The sequence below is a fragment of the Nycticebus coucang genome, chromosome 8 (assembly GCF_027406575.1).
Source record: "Nycticebus coucang isolate mNycCou1 chromosome 8, mNycCou1.pri, whole genome shotgun sequence".
Lineage (NCBI taxonomy): Eukaryota > Metazoa > Chordata > Mammalia > Primates > Lorisidae > Nycticebus > Nycticebus coucang.
This window is the reverse complement of record NC_069787.1, coordinates 47,766,838-47,783,254: the sequence shown is the minus strand read 5'-3', so window position 1 is coordinate 47,783,254 and position 16,417 is coordinate 47,766,838.

Genomic DNA, 16,417 nt, shown 5'->3' with positions numbered 1-16,417 from the left:
GTACCAGGTAAAGCACTTTCTGCCCCTGAGGTTCAGCTTCCTCACCTTCAATATAAAGGGGTCAGACTATATACTTTCCAAGCTCTCTTTCAGTCCTAAGATGATGTGACCCTATGTATCTGGGAAACAGACACTTTTTCTGGTATATTTTCTTTTCTCTCATCCCCTACAAGCAGTCCATTAGGCATTTCTTGTTTGGATATTGGATCTGAAAACCTCCTGCCCTCATCATCATCCTGGTCTATGCCACCATCACCTTTCACCTGAACCTCAGAGATTCACCTGTGTTCCTGCATTGGCATGTGTGCTGCCATGGAGTCCATTCTTTACCTACAGCAAAGAGAACGTCATGTTTTAGCAAACAACTTAGATCGTGTTACTCCCTGGTTCAAAGCCTTCCAATTACTGCTCAGAGTAATGCCAATAAAATCCAAGTTTCTTAACCTGGCCTCTGTGATCTGGCTTCTGTCTACCTCGCCCTTCTCCGATCATTCTTCCCCATTGTTTACAGTGCATGTTTCTGACCACTGGACAGAAACCAATGCACTCCCACCTTAGGGGTCTGTCATTGCTCTTGTCTCTGTACGGAAGCTACTTTTCCTTAGAACTTACCACCTCCTTCTCAACATTCGGAAAAATCAGCACTTGCTCACAAAGTCTCCTCCTAATTACCTTGCTGTAGTATGTCCAAGACACTTCCATTCCTTTTGTATTCCACTGCTATGTTTTATAAGCTTTGTGGAACCACTTCCCTGTCTGAATTATATTGTTTATTATTTGGGTTCCTAGTTCACAATTTTTCTCCACTCTCATTTATATACATAAGCTTTCCAAGGACAGGGAAATGCTTTATCTTGTTCATTGCTCTACCCTTATTGTGGAGAACAGTGGTGGACATAGCACCAGGTGATAGACGTATGTCAGGAGCTCCAGAAAGAGTTGTTGCATATTAACAAGTAATTTTTCCTCCAGACATTTTTGACTGGTGTGGTAATTCATCTTCATCTTCGTGGATTTGTGTGGTGCCATTATGAAATGCCGTTGGGGGTGATGATATCTGCCTCATGGGATCATTGTGAGGGTTAGAGGAGATAATGTATATAAAAGGTACTTTGTATAACATAATAGCATTTATCATCATTATCCCAGTTCACAGATAAGGAAGCTGGAGCTCCAGTGATATATTACTACCCAAAGCTACAGATATAAGCTCTTCTGTCCTCTCTGCAAAGAATCACAAAAGTATTTTGCCATAGCTTTTCTTTTCCGCCCCTATTTTGGGCTGAACATCTCTCATAAAAGATCATGAGAATAACAAGGACATCTCCAATAAGTTAATAATGGTAGGAAAAAAAATATTTTTGAAAAGAAGGATCATAAAGTTTAGTAAAAACAGTCCGAATGAATATTAGGATGAGAAATTCAGGGCAGAATTTGGCCTACTGGCCCACATGGTAAGGGAATAAATTACTTGTGATGTTTAATGGAATGCTATAGAATAGTTAATAGGTTTGTGAACAAATGTCCCAGACTCTCAGCTCACGGTATGATTTCCCAATTCAAGAAACTTTTCTACCCTGAGGGCAATCATTTTTACTCAACTTTTGTCCAAAGAAATTGCCACTATTTCATATTTTCCTTTCTTTTTATATTCCCTTAATAAAAGTTTTCAGCATTATCTGATGAAATTCTGCACTACTGTTTGATGGCATGACACCTTCCTGTCATCAGGAGTGACTGGCACTAACCAGAACAGATTATGACATGAGAAAGTACATTAGTATATTCAGTTACATAGCATATTCTTATGTAATTCATACAGTCAGCTATTTAGAAGAACTCAATTTCAGAGTTGTGTGATTTCATTTGTAGTACACTTAAGTAAATTTTTATTCTTAAACTTTTTTATTCTTAAACACTGTTATACAGAATATATAGAATAAATACAGAATAAACCTTATGACCAGAGATGCTTAATGATGTGTCGAGGTCTTCACAGCTACTTCACAAGCAGAGAGTGACAGTGATGGGTCTCCTCACATCTTATACACCAGGGCTGACCTCCCCCCCTTGCCCACTACTTTCCTAAAGACTTAAGCACACAAATCTGAGTTAAGTAACATTTCCTTGATTGTCTTTGTCTGCACTGAAATGCTCTGACACACAGGGATTATACAAGATTATTTTGCAAACAGTAATACATTTTGGAAAATGAAAATGAGGAAGTAATTTTTTTATTGTTTTCTTGGAGAAGAACGACATTTTAGGGCTGAAAACATCCTTTCCTTAAAAACATCACAGGTCCAGAGAAATACTGGGACTTTCCCAAGTTCATATAGATCTAGAATCCAACTCCTTACAATATATCTTCTAGTTTAGTCTATTTTCCATTGTATTATTTTGATTCTAGTTCCTAGTTCATTAATTTGTCCAGTGTGACCCACTAATAACGTGGTGGTGCAAATCATAATGAAGTTAGTAAGTTATACTAGATACTCATGAATTACCTGCAATGTGAAGCCTCTGTAAAGACATTTAATAAATAATCTTCCTTCAGCCTCATAATAACAACAAAGAGGATACACATAGGTACCAACCATAATTTAAGAATAAAGATATTTCTATTCATAAAAATGTTTCTGTAGTTAGAAAATGGAGGACCTAGATGAAAATCTCACCTCTATGCCTCAAGAACTTGAAAATTTTAATCTCTTTTAGATTTTTTTCAAGACATGGTAAGCCATATCTTTTGTCTTGAATTCACAACTTGGGTTCCTGTATTTGCTGTGTTTTCTCAGAATTTAGCTTTTTGCTAGAGAAGCAAACTAAACAGATGATCCCCACTCTCAACCTTCCCTTTATGTTTCTGCCATGAGATCCCTTTGTGGATTGTTGCATCTAGACTCGTTTTGTTTTGCTTGGTCAATACAATGCAACAAAACCAAGGTGGTACAGTTACTCCCTAGACTGAGCTGTTGCAAAAATATTTATGGGTGAGTTTAGTGGAAGAAGAGAGATGTGTGACCCAGACATGCCTCAAATGATAACCCGTCACCCTCCAGAAGCAGAACCCAGAATAGTCACCTTGCTAATAGGTGGCTAGCCCCAGACACTTAAGGATGTTTAATTAAAATCAAAAGTACCACCCACCAGAGTTCAGCCCAAATGGCTGACCCACAGAAATAAGAACTAAATAATTAGATATAGATTTGGGGTAGTGATAAAGAACTGATACAACTGACATTACCAACTTTCTTTTAAGGAAGAAGGAATTGAGGCCCAGAGACATTATCTCACTTGCTTTTAAATCGGACAATCATTAAGTGGAGAAAATTGTTTTGTGGACTCCATCATAGGATGGCAAAAGTTAATTTTGCAGCCATATCATTAATTTCTATAGCCACGTGGATATATCAATGTATTCTGAAATGTATTTAATACTGGTTATAATGAATGCCTACAGCTTCGTCCATTTCTGAGAGAGCTTGTCCAGAGCCCAACTTGTCATCAATATCATCAAGTTGACCAATGAGGGAAAAAGGATGAGAACAGGCCCCTAGGTTTTATGTATTTGATTTTACACATATTCAGACCAAGTTATCCAGATTCTAGTTAAAGGTTCCTAATGAGTTTGCTAGGAGAAATTGCTTTCTGGGCTCTAAATACAAAGGGGCAAAAGGGCCTATTTCCATTTTAAAAGCTCAAATGCTGAAATAAATGAAGTGCCTTGAAATCATATGAGAAGAGGCTACCCCAAAATCTAAAGAGTAAAGAACACAGGCTTCAGAGGTGGTAAATTTATTTTTTTTTTTTTTGTAGAGACAGAGTCTCACTTTATGGCCCTCTGTAGAGTGCTGTGGCATCACACAGCTCACAGCAACCTCCAACTCCTGGGCTTAAGTGATTCTCTTGCCTCAGCCTCCCGAGTAGCTGGGACTACAGGTGCCCGCCATAACGCCCGGCTAGTTTCTGGTTGCAGTTTGGCCGGGGCCGGGTTTGAACCCATCACCCTCGGTATATGGGGCCGGCACCCTACCGACTGAGCCACAGGCGCCGCCCGGTAAATGTATTTTTAAATAATGAAATTTCCATTCTACTTCATTAAATGTCATTTATTCAGAAGAGGTGAATCAATAGGAAAAAACACCTTGTACAAGACTCTTTTTCATGTCAATTTAAATAAGAATGTTATTCAGTTTGTGCTTCTCTTAAAATAGTTTAAAATTTATAGTAGCATTTCTTATACCCACCCAAATAAGCAAAAATAATTTTTCATATAATTTATTATAGCTTATAATGAGGTAGCTCTGAGTATGTTAACATTATTTAATGCTTTTCCATAAAATATTGATATATTTCTACTCACTAAATCTTAGGTATTCAAATATTATGTTAAAGTATTATCTATATCATCATCCAAAAATCCAGAACATAATTTTACAGTCTTGATTGTAAATTTTAACTATATGAAAGCTAGAAGTACATGATGACCGTAATACTTTTTGAGGGAGTTGTCTACCAAAGAAAAATTATTCCCTTATTGAAAAATTCAATAGGTATTAATATATATAGGCACAATCCATGCTCTGATTACTTGGTTATAGCTTTCATTAAAACCACAGGCCAAGGCAATTGAGACTTAGAGTGCAGGATATTAGTGACAGGGTTAAGTCAACACAGTATATTGTAATTGTGCATTTCAGGATCCTCTTATTTGAACTTAAGGGAGTCAGTTTCCAGGAAAGGTGACATGGAAGGTGATACCTGATAGATTGGAGGTCATCTAGGCAAAGAGGAGACGTATGTTTCACCACGGTGAGCATCACAGGCAAAGGCATAGAGGGAAAACAGAGTTTGGAATTCTCTGAAGCAGTAAGAGAAGTTCAATTGCTTCTCAGCCTTCTGGCTAAGATCAAGTGAAGAGATAAAAGAAGTTTAATGTGACTAGAAGTTAGAATTCTTGAAAAAAATTAAACAGGAATTGTGAATAATAAATAAGACTAAGGTTGCATCGTGGAAGTTCATTTCCATCGTGTTAAAAAAAAAAATTGATAATTCCTTCCAAGAGGACTGAAATTCTGTAGGAAACTTTTAACTAAAGAAGCGGGCTGGTCAACTTCACATTTAAAAAAAATCATTTCGATGTGAAGGAAAGATCTTGGATAGATAAGAACAATGGAAGTAAAGGCTGAGGAGTTCATTTGGGAATGGCCATTGTGGTTCCAGGTGAGAGATGCTATGGGCCTCAACTAGAAACCCACTAAGCAGGTATAGAGAGAAGTAGGCGGAATCATCAGGTTTGTAGGAGATTAAACTAGGCGGGCTTTAGAGTTGTTCCAAAGTGGAAGAGGGTAAGGATGAAGGGCTAGGAAAGATAATTGGATTTCTGGAATCTGCAACAGAGATGGCCAGTTCCACTATCAAACTAGGAAACATAAAAGGAAAAGCTTGCAAGTGAAAGTAATGAGGTCATCTAGAGCCAAAATAAGTTTTTGTTTCTCTAAGACTCCAAATGAGATGGCTAACAGCAATTTGTGCCTATGGATCTTGAACAAGATCATTTCAGGAAAAAAAATACCTGAGCTAGAGATATAAATTTTGAAATTGTCAGTAAGTAGATGGTAATTGAACATGTGGAAGTATAATAGATATTACCCAAAGCTAATATATAAAGGAATGGTTCTCAAACTTTGGAGTCAGACAAATTACCCAGGTTATCTGATAAAATTCAGTCAACTCCTGGGTATCAGCACAAAAGTGTCTCATTGAGTAGAAGTAGAATGTAGTTCACAAATGTGCATTTTTGACAAGTAGAGCCTTGCTCCACGATTTTGCTGGAGATGATACTCTGACCCTACTGTGAAGTAAAAAAAGAGGATCTCACATCAGAACCTGAGAGATGGAGAGAGAAAGAGTAACCTGGGAAGAAGACTGTGAAGAAGTAACCATAGGTACTGAAGGAAAACAGAATAAAATGTTACAGATAATATAAAAAAATAGTGGGTTCAAGTGTGGTCGGCAAGGGCCAAGTGCTGAGAGATACGGCAAAGACGAAGGCTAACACACGCCCACTGGATCTAACAAAAAGGAGGTCATTACAAAGTCGGCAAGAACAATTTCGGTAGAATTATGTGGGCTGAAGGCAGATTGCTGTGGGCCGTGGGGTGAATTTGAGTTGAAGATGAGACAAGAAGCAGAGACAAAGTGTTTTAAGAGAAGTTAGCACTGGAAGGGAAGGAAGGTGCTGCGTTACAATGTGGGGGAGGGGTGAGGTTTTTTTAGGAGGGAAACAACGTGAGTGTAAGTCCTACATCACACTATACATGCTCCATCTCTAACTTTATGTTAATTTTTTTTTGGCTAGGTCAAATGGAAATTTAATGAATTAAAATAAAATAATAAAATATGTTTTAATGTACATTGCCAGATTACTTTCCAAAAAGGTTGTAGTGATTGACAAATTCCAACTTCCCTTCATCTATGGGAATAGCACTTTTCTAGCATCCTCTCCAATTCACATTGACTTTATTTATTTGTATTGGGGATTCATTGAGGGTACAAGATGTGTCACACAGTGAGACCCCCTTCTCTCTCTCTATTCTTCCTTTCTCCCACCCCCTCCTTCCTCTCTCTCTGCTCTCCACTTTCCCCATCCACCACCATGTCATTAATTGTCATTAATTGTCCTCAAATCAAGATTGAATACATAGGATTCATGCTTTTCCATTCTTGTGATGCTTTACTAAGAATAATGTGTTCCACTTGCATCCAGGTTAATACAAATGGTGTGAAATCTCCAGTTTTTAATGGCTTAATAATATTCCATGGTATACATGTGCCACAGCTTTATCAACAATAAAAATCCTCAAAGAAAGCATAGGAAAAACACTGGAAGACATCAGCCTGGGGAAAGACTTTATGAAGAAGATTGCCATGGCAACTGCAATAATGACCAAAATAAACAAATGGGACTTAACTAAACTGAAAATCTTCTGTACAGCTAAGGAGATCACAACCAAAGCAAATAGACAACCTACACAATGGGAAAGGATATTTGCATATTTTGAATCAGACTAGGAGTAATAGAGAATTACTAGGAGTAACAACTAGGAGTTATAGAGAACTCAAATTAATCCACATGTAAAAAGCCAATAATTTCATATTAGGGAAGAGAGATGAACATAACCTTCTCTCAAGAAGACAGATGAATGGCTAGCAAACATATAAAAAAATGCTCATCACCCTTAATTATCAGAGAAATGCAAATCAAAACCACCCTGAGATAACATTTTACCCCAGTGAGAATGGCCCACATCACAAAATGTCAAAACTGCAGATGCTGGTGTGGATGTGGAGGCAAAGGAATGCTGGGAATGCAAACTATACAACCTTTTTGGAAGAGAGTATGGAGAAACCTCAAAGAACTCAAGCTAGACCTCCCATTTAATCCTGCAATCCCATTACTGGGCATCTATCAAGAAGGAAAAAAAAAAAAAGCAAACAAATTTTCATCATAAGGACACTTGTACTAGACTATTTATTGCAGCTCAATTTACAGTAGCCAAAATGTCGAAACAGCCTAAATGTCCCCCAATCCAAGAATGGATATGTTAATGTTTTTAACAAATTAATTAAAGTGTAATTTACATTTTATTTATTTTTGAGACAGTCTCATTCCTTTCCCCTGGTTAGAGTGCCATGATGTCATAGCTCACTGTAACCTCAAACTCCTAGGCTCAAGTGATCCTCCTGTCTTAGTCTCATGAGAAGCTGACAAGCACCCACAACAACATCTGGCTAGTTTTCCTTTTTTTTTTTTTTTTTTTGTAGAGACAGAGTCTCACTTTATGGCCCTCTGTAGAGTGCTGTGGCCTCACACAGCTCACAGCAACCTCCAACTCTAAAAACTCCTGGGCTTAAGCAATTCTCTTGCCTCAGCCTCCCGAGCAGCTGGGACTACAGGAGCCCGCCACAACGCCCGGCTATTTTTTGGTTGCAGTTTGGCCGGGGCCGGGTTTGAACCCGCCACCCTCGGTATATGGGGCCGGCGCCTTACCGACTGAGCCACCGGCGCCACCCTTTTTTGTTAGTAGAGACAGAGTCTCACTCTTGCTCCGGCTGGTCTCAAACTCCTGAGCTCAAATAATCTACCTGCCTTGGCTTGCCTCCCACAGTGCTACTGTTTCAGGTGTGAGCCACCACGCCTGGCCACAATTCATCAATTTAAATGTACAGTTACAGAATCTGATAAGATGATAAAGCTGTGCACCCAGTATTAAGACATTTTCATCGTCACATATGCCACCTACACATGCACAGTCAATCCTTAGTCACCAGCCCGGCCCCAGACAAGCACTAATACACTGTCTGCCTCTATAGATTCATCTGCTCTAGACATGTCACGTAAGTTCCACTTAAGCTCAGTTTTCTCATCTTTACCATGAAAACTAAGATAACATCAATCTTAGGGATAATGCAATGTTTAAATGAGATTTTATATATAAAGCTCCTAACTGTTCAACCTAGAGTTGGCATCCAAAAAACTTTAGGTATTCATATTGTATGATGATGCAACAGTCAAGAGTGTGGTCAAATACCATAATGCCATTTTGTTCATTAAATTTATTTATTTTATCTGTTATTCTCATTTATCTATTTTCCATATTTATGCTCTTAAAATTCAAAACTCTTATCATTATGGTCAAATACCGTAATGCCATTTTGTTCATTAAATTTATTTATTTTATCTGTTATTCTCATTTTTCTATTTTCCATATTTATGCTCTTAAAATTCAAAACTCTTATCCCTAGTGTAGAGAAAATATGCAGACATACAGATACATAAACCAAGATGTAATAATAATATTAAACATACTTAAAAATCATTTAAAATATTGTATTTTTGTACATAATATATGCCTTTTATAATTTTCCTTTTTTCATGTTACCAATATCATACATGAAGCCAAAGAAAACAATAATACTACTAATAAAAATTCATAGGATTTCTTGTCAATTTTTTTAATAAAATTCAAAACTCTTTAAATTTAGAACTCCGTAGACTGTTTGTGATTGATAAAAATCACAACAGTAACAACAGTACCATCCTCCATTATTTTGGAGTAACAATATATAAGGAAATTTGGCAAAATTTTCCTGTAGGAAAATTTCATGCTGAAAACAGTTTTATACAGTAGATAAAGATCTCAGATGATCTGTGTTGGAGAAAATATTTTCAGTTCTTTCTCACTGGACCCCATAGCCTGACTACATTTGCTGCCTTGGCCAATGAGAACAACAATACCGCTTACAGTGGGTTGATATTGAGAGAGGCAGACTGGAATCGTATGAATCATGTGTGAGATGAGGCTCAGACACAGATTCTCATGAGATTTTGTATCTTAGTCAAAGAGGAAAAGTAAGACCAGGAAGGGCCTAACTCTGACAATCACTGCAGTTAGCCATTCAACAGCTCAAGACAGTTGCTTTCTCTGTCCCAACCAACCCCGACACACATTTACTTCCTTTCCCACTCTAACACCTGCATTTTGTGCCCCCAAATAGCCAAAGTTCACTTTAAAAATTTGTCCAGGTAAAATAAGTTTGTTCCCTCTTCTCTCTCCCTCTCTAACAGAAGCAGACTATGTTTGTTTAGGATTTATTCTCTGATGGCACTCATTAAACCATTCATTTTAAGGGAGTGTTTTATAGCTTTAAAAAGAAAATAGCTCCCAGAGAAGAAAACGGTCTATATTAGAATATAGAAATCAGGTGTTGAGGGGCTAAAACTGTCTAATAAAACCCTGAGGCAGTCCATCAACGTGTTCAGACACACAGTTCTTGAAGGGAAATAAGAAAGCATCTTTTTGGCCAAATAGGATTGGCACCATCCTGGTTTTCACCTCACATGCTCTGAGAGACATAGATTCCCTTCAGTATTCCTTTTTTTTTTTTTTTTTTCCCTTTTGGCCAGGAATATGTGTGAATTAAAGTAGCAGCAATCATGATAACATGTATGTTAAGCAACAAAATAGTTTGCGCTGATGCAGACAGAGTTACAAGTTACATTTTCAACTTGGGTTTACACGTGGAAAATATTTCTACTATTTCATTCAATGTCATCACTTTTTAATGGTTTCTATTTCATTTCATTTTTAAGCTGTAAATATAGTCTAGTCTTTTACAGAAAAGAAAATCTAAATGGTTGTAATGCCAGAGGCTGGAACTAGTTTGTATGCCTGCACCATTAGTGCTCAGGTTACATATATCTAAACCCTCAATTATAGGTTCCCAATGATAAAACCCACTTGGTCATGGTGTATAATTTGTTTGATGTGTTGCTGGATTCTGTTTGTTAGGATCTTGTCGAATATTTTTGCATCAATATTCATTAGTGATATTAGTCTATACTACGTAGAATATAAATGTCTTAACACAATAACTATGAAAATGCCACGAAGGCAGGCGGCGCCTGTGGCTTGCCGGTCCCATATGCCAGAGGTGGCAGGTTCAAACCCTGCCCCGGCCAAAAAAAAAAAAAAAAAAAAAGAAAATGCCACGAAAGCTATGTTAACCAGTTTGATGTATATATTCAAATTGTATATAAATTGTATATAAAATTGTATATAAATTCAAATTGTATATAAAACCAGCACATTGTACCCCGTTACTGCATTAATGTACACAGATTTGATTTAATAAAACAAAAAGAATTGTTTTGCGCCTTACAGTGTATACATATAACAAAAAATAAAATACCAAAAATAATAAAAAAAATTATAGGTTCCCAAATCCAAACAAAATTTAGCCCAGAATTTTATTTTATTTTTATTTCTTTGTTTTTGTTTATTTTTTAATTTTTTAATTAAATGATTAATATGAGGATACAATTTTTAGGTTACATTGTTCTTGCTTAGAGGGTAAAGTTCCATTTGTAGAAGAGCCCCTCACCTAGGGAGAGTGTTATACACACTTACAGTGTGTACATGAGGTGAGATCCCACCCCAGGCCCTCCCTCCTTCTGCCAAACGTCCTCCACCGCCCCCTTCTTCCCTCTACCTCCAAACTAGACTATATTAGTATTTTATTGTTCTTATGAGCATGTGATTCTTTATATATTGATCTCATAGTAGTATAGAGCACATTGGATATTTATTTTTCCATTCTTGTAATACTTTACAAAGAATAATGTATTTCAACTCCATCTAGGTGAATGTAAAACACGCACTGTACTCCATCTTTTTTAATGGCTGAATAAACTGTGGAATACATATACGGTATATGTAGGTTGCTTTCACGACTTGGCAGTTATGAATTGAGCCACAATAAACAATCTGGTGCAAATGTTTTTCTGGTAACATTATTTTTGTCCTTCTGAGTGGACACCTAGTAATGAGATTGCAGGCTCAAATGAAAGGTTTACTTTTAGATCTTTGAGGATTCTCCATACTTCTCTCCAAAAAGACTGTATTAGTAATTGCAACAACACCAAAAAGAAATAACTGGGATTTGATCAAGTTGAAAAGTTTTTGCACAGCTAAGGGTACCCCAAACAAAGCAAACGAACAGCCTTAAGAAAGGGAGAAGATTTTTGCATGTTATGAGTCTGACAAAGGCCTGATAACTAGAATCTACAGAGAACTCAAATTAAACAGTAAGAAAAGTGCAAACAACCCTCTTATAAGTGGGCAAGAGATTTGAACAGGAACTTCTCAGAGGATGACAGACAACTGGCCAACAAACACATGAAAAAATGTTCATCATCTTTAATCATTAGAGAAATGCAAATCAAAATCTGAGATATCACCTAAGCCTTTTAAGCACCAATTGATAGAATCATATGGTCTTTGTTTTTTATTCCATTTATGTGGTGTATTATATTTATGGATTTACCTATGTTGAACCATCCTGCATCTCTGGGATGAAACCCCCTTGATCATGGTGTATAACCTTTTTGTTGTGTCGTTATATTCTGCTTGATAATACCATGTTGAGTATTTTTGCATTGATATTCATTAATGATATTCATCTGTAGTTTTCTTTTATGGTTGGGTCCTTTCCTGGTTTGGGCATCAGGGTGATATTTGCTTCATAGAATGCATTAGGGAGAATTCCTTCCTTCTCTATATTTTGGAATAGTTTATACATTATAGAAAGTAGTTTCTTTTCGATGGTTTGATAGAATTCTGGTGTGAAACTATCTGGCCCATGGCTTTTCTTTTTGGGGGAGATTTTGTATCATTGATGCTATTTCAGTGCTTGATAATCATCAAGCCACAATTTCTAAATCTTTCTGGTTTAAGTTATTAGATATCTTATTTTTCTGTTTCTGCTTAGTCTAGCCAAGGGTTTATCAATTTTATTAATCTTTTCAAAGAACCAACTTTTTCTTTCACTTATCTTCCAAATAGTTCTTTTGTTTCCAATTTCTTTTAATTCTGCTCTAATTTTGGTTATTTCTTTTCGTCTGCTGGGTTTGGGATTAGACTGCTCTTGCTTGAGACCCACTCCCCCACTCCCAACCCCGGGCAATTGAAGCAACACAAAAAATACATTACTGGGATCTGATCAAACTAAGAAGTCTCTGCACAACCAAGAACTCAGTAAGTAAAGTAAGCAGACAGCCCTCAGACTGGGAGAGGATATTTGCAGGTTATGCTTCTGAAAAAGGTTTGATAATCAGAATCCACAGAGAACTCAAACTTATGAATAAAATAAGAACAAGTAATCCCATTTCATTGTGGGCAAGGGACTTGAACAGAAACTTCTCTGAAGAAGATAGGAACATGGCCTACAGACACATGAAAAAATGCTCATCATCTTTAATAATCAGAGAAATGCAAATCAGATCCACTTTGAGAGATCATCTAACTCCAGTAAGGATGGCTCACATAACAAAATCCCAAAACTACAGATGTTGGCATGGATGTGGAGAAAAGAGAAGACTTCTGCACTGCTGGTGGAAGTGCAAGCTAATACATCCCTTTTGGAAAGAAGTATGGAGAATACTCAGGTATCTAAAAGTAGATCTGGCAGTTGATCCTGCAATTCCTCTACTAGGTGTATATCCAAAAGACCAAAAATCACTTTATACCAAAGATATTTGCACCAGATTGTTCATTGCAGCTCAATTCATAATCCAACTCATGGAAGAAGCCCAAGTGCCCACCGGCCCATGAATGGATTAATAAATTGTATATATATATATATATATATATACATACATACATACACACACACACACACACACACCATGGAATATTATGCAGCCTTAAAAAATATGGAGACTTTACCTCTTTTATGTTTACATAGATGGAGCTGGAACATATCCTAGTTAATAAAGTACCTCAAGAATGGAAGAAAAAATATCAAATGTACTCAGTACTATTATGAAACCAATTTTAAATCACTCATACTTTCATATGATCACAACTATTGCCCAAGATGGAAGAGGGAGGAAGGGGGTATGGGAGGGAGGTCAGATCAAGGGAGAGTGAATGGTGGGATCATACCTATGGTGCATAATGCAAGGGTACACGTCGGATCTATTAAGTGGAGTATAAATGTCTTAACACAACAATTAAGTAAATGAGATGAGGTATACATTAACCAGTGTGATGTAAGCGTTCCTAATTCTACATGAAATCAGCACATTGTACCCCACAAATGCATCAATGTAGACATGTTTATGATTTAATAAAAAAAAGGAGAATTCACACTATTCACATTAATTGAGAGAATTGACAGATATGGCAGAGTTTTCATCATCTTGTTTTTCAGAGGTTCAAAGCTTATTTTTATCCCTTTTCCCCATTGTGGAATCTAGACTTTGTTCTTAAATATCTGGGTAGGTTTACTTTGGTGGTATACCATCCTGATGATTATTATGAAGAATGGGTCTAAGTATTTCATGTAGAGCTGTTCTAGTCATGGCAAATTTCTTCAACATGTATATGTCAGTGAAGTATTTGATGTATCCATCACAAATGAAACTCAGTTTAGTAGGATACAGGATCCTGGGCTATAAATTGTTTTGTTTTAGAAGGTTGAAGGATGACGACCATCCTCTTCTGGCTTGAAAAAAAAGTTTAGGTGAAAGATCTGCAGTCATCCTGATGTTCTTCTCCTTGTAAGTAATACTTTTCTCATGCCTGGCTGCTTGCAGAATTTTCTCCTTCCTATCAACATTGGAAAAATTAATTACAGGGTGTCTAGGAGATGCTTTGTTTGGATTGAGTTGTCCTGGGGTTCTGAAACTATCTACTATCTGAATTTCTGTATGTCTTGTAATACTTGGTAAGTTCTCTGCCATAATATCTTGGAGCAGAGAATTTGTGCCTTTGGGACTATCCTCTGTAGGAGACCGAGCAGCCACTGGAGGCTCTGGGAGCCAGTCTGTGAGCCGGAGATGTTCTGCAGCCCAGAGACAAGCCTCAAGCAAGTGCATGCATTAATGAGATAAGATCGGTCTTCTTAGCAAGCAGGTGCTGAAACGTGGACATATGTGGTACAACAGGGTGGGAGTAGAGCCCGTGGGGAAAGAGCACATCGAGATCATTAAGCATGTAGCTCCAGTACATGGGTCCACATACCTGTTGTATAATGCTTCAATAAAAGGCCACGACAGAGGTTACTCGGGGTGCTCCCTGGATGTTGGGAAGCCCACCTCTTACAGGCTTGTACCTTCCATCTGTGTCCCGGCTGTTTTTATTTGCACGGGGATGGGGTGCCCACAGTGGGCACTAACAATCCTCTTCTTCAGAATCCCTATAATTTGGATGTTGCATTTCTTGGAATGATCCCATAACTCAGGGAATATTCTGTTCTTTTCCTCCATTTTTCTGCCTCTTTGAATGCTTGGGATAATTCAAAACTCTTGTCTTCTTTATCTGAAATTCTTTCTTCACACTGCTCAGCTCTATTTCTGAGGGACTCTACTATATTTCAAAGCTCCTTCAATACCTTTTTCAATTACTTAAGCTCTGCTGTATCTTTCCTCATTCTGTTCATATCCTTGGTGACTTTGTATTTCTTGAGACAACTTCTGAATTATTTTTTCGTTCTCTGTTTCCATCTTTCCTTCTATTAAATTATCTTATTTGCCATCCATATTCTGAATTCTCTTTCTGACACTTCAGCAGAATTCTATTTCTCTGTGGATGGTATTTTCTGTCGTATTTTGACATCCCGGGGGAAGTTGATTTGTTCTGATTTTTCATATTGTCAAAGTCCTTCTGCTGATTCCTCGCCATGAGTCTTTTCAGCTTCTTTTCTTTTTTTTTAGATGTTAATTATACTTTTCTTAGATGAACGGATAGGTTGTCTCTATTGAGTCCACCCCTCACTGTTGTAGTGCCACCACTGCTGTGACAAAGGCAGACAAGTGGTGTATCAGCAGCCTTGACAGTGTCTCCAGGGGGACAGAATCAGGAGAGAGCACTGGCCCAGAGCTCCAGTCAAAGTCACTTTGCCAGTGCTCTCCAAAGCACTTTGCTGCCTCCACCCACCCAATCAAGCTCCTGAGGCTGCCCAGCAGACAGCATTAGCCCAGAGTTCAGGGAGATGCTCATGCACGGGGCACTGTCCACCCAATCAAGCTCAGAAGGCCACCGCTCTGTAGAAAGCATATGCCCAAAGCTCAGGCAAAGTCATTCAGACACTGAGCCCCACCCACCCAGTCAAGCTCAGGGGTCCTCTGCCTGGCTGAGGGCACAAGTGTAAAGTTCGGTCAAAAGTCTCTTAAGCACTGGGCACTGCCCACCCAATCAAGTTCAGAGGTTGTCCTGGAGGGAAGAAAACAGAAATCTGTGAGATTTCTGAGAATTCCCGAAGAGCTAGAGCAAGTTAGTTCACCTTGTCCCTGCCAAAGTTAGGACTGCAGCACTATTGTTCTCACACTGCAAGTAGATGGAGCCAGAATTCCCAAGCTTCTCAGTAAACTGGCCAAACACTCCAACCTCTGCAGGTGGCAGTCCTTCCAGCAACTAGGATGGGGGAAGGGTGATCTGTAGCCTGGGATCGCAGGAAGGTATTTGGTCTTTTGTGCCAGGCGGGATGGGGCCTAGGCTCAGTGGTGGGAACTCATTTATGAAGAAGGACTGGGACTTAGCAATTGCTAAGGTGATAAGGTGAACAGACTTTTGATCCCTGTTCGCTGCGGGCTGCTTGCCCTCTTGGAGCTTCTTTTGGGAGGAAGGGTCTTCCTCTTATCGGAGTTAGATTCATACATGATCTTTGTTGTTTTTCTTCTTCTTTCTTGTTTCTGCCACTTCACTCAGCTTGGGTGATGTGTACCTCACATACTCCTTTCTGTGCGCAGTTCCTCACATTCGGCTTACATCCACTGCAGTCCAGCATCTCCCCTTTGGAAATGAGCTGCTGGCAAAAGCCGCTTCTAGTTACCTATCTTCTGAGTTAA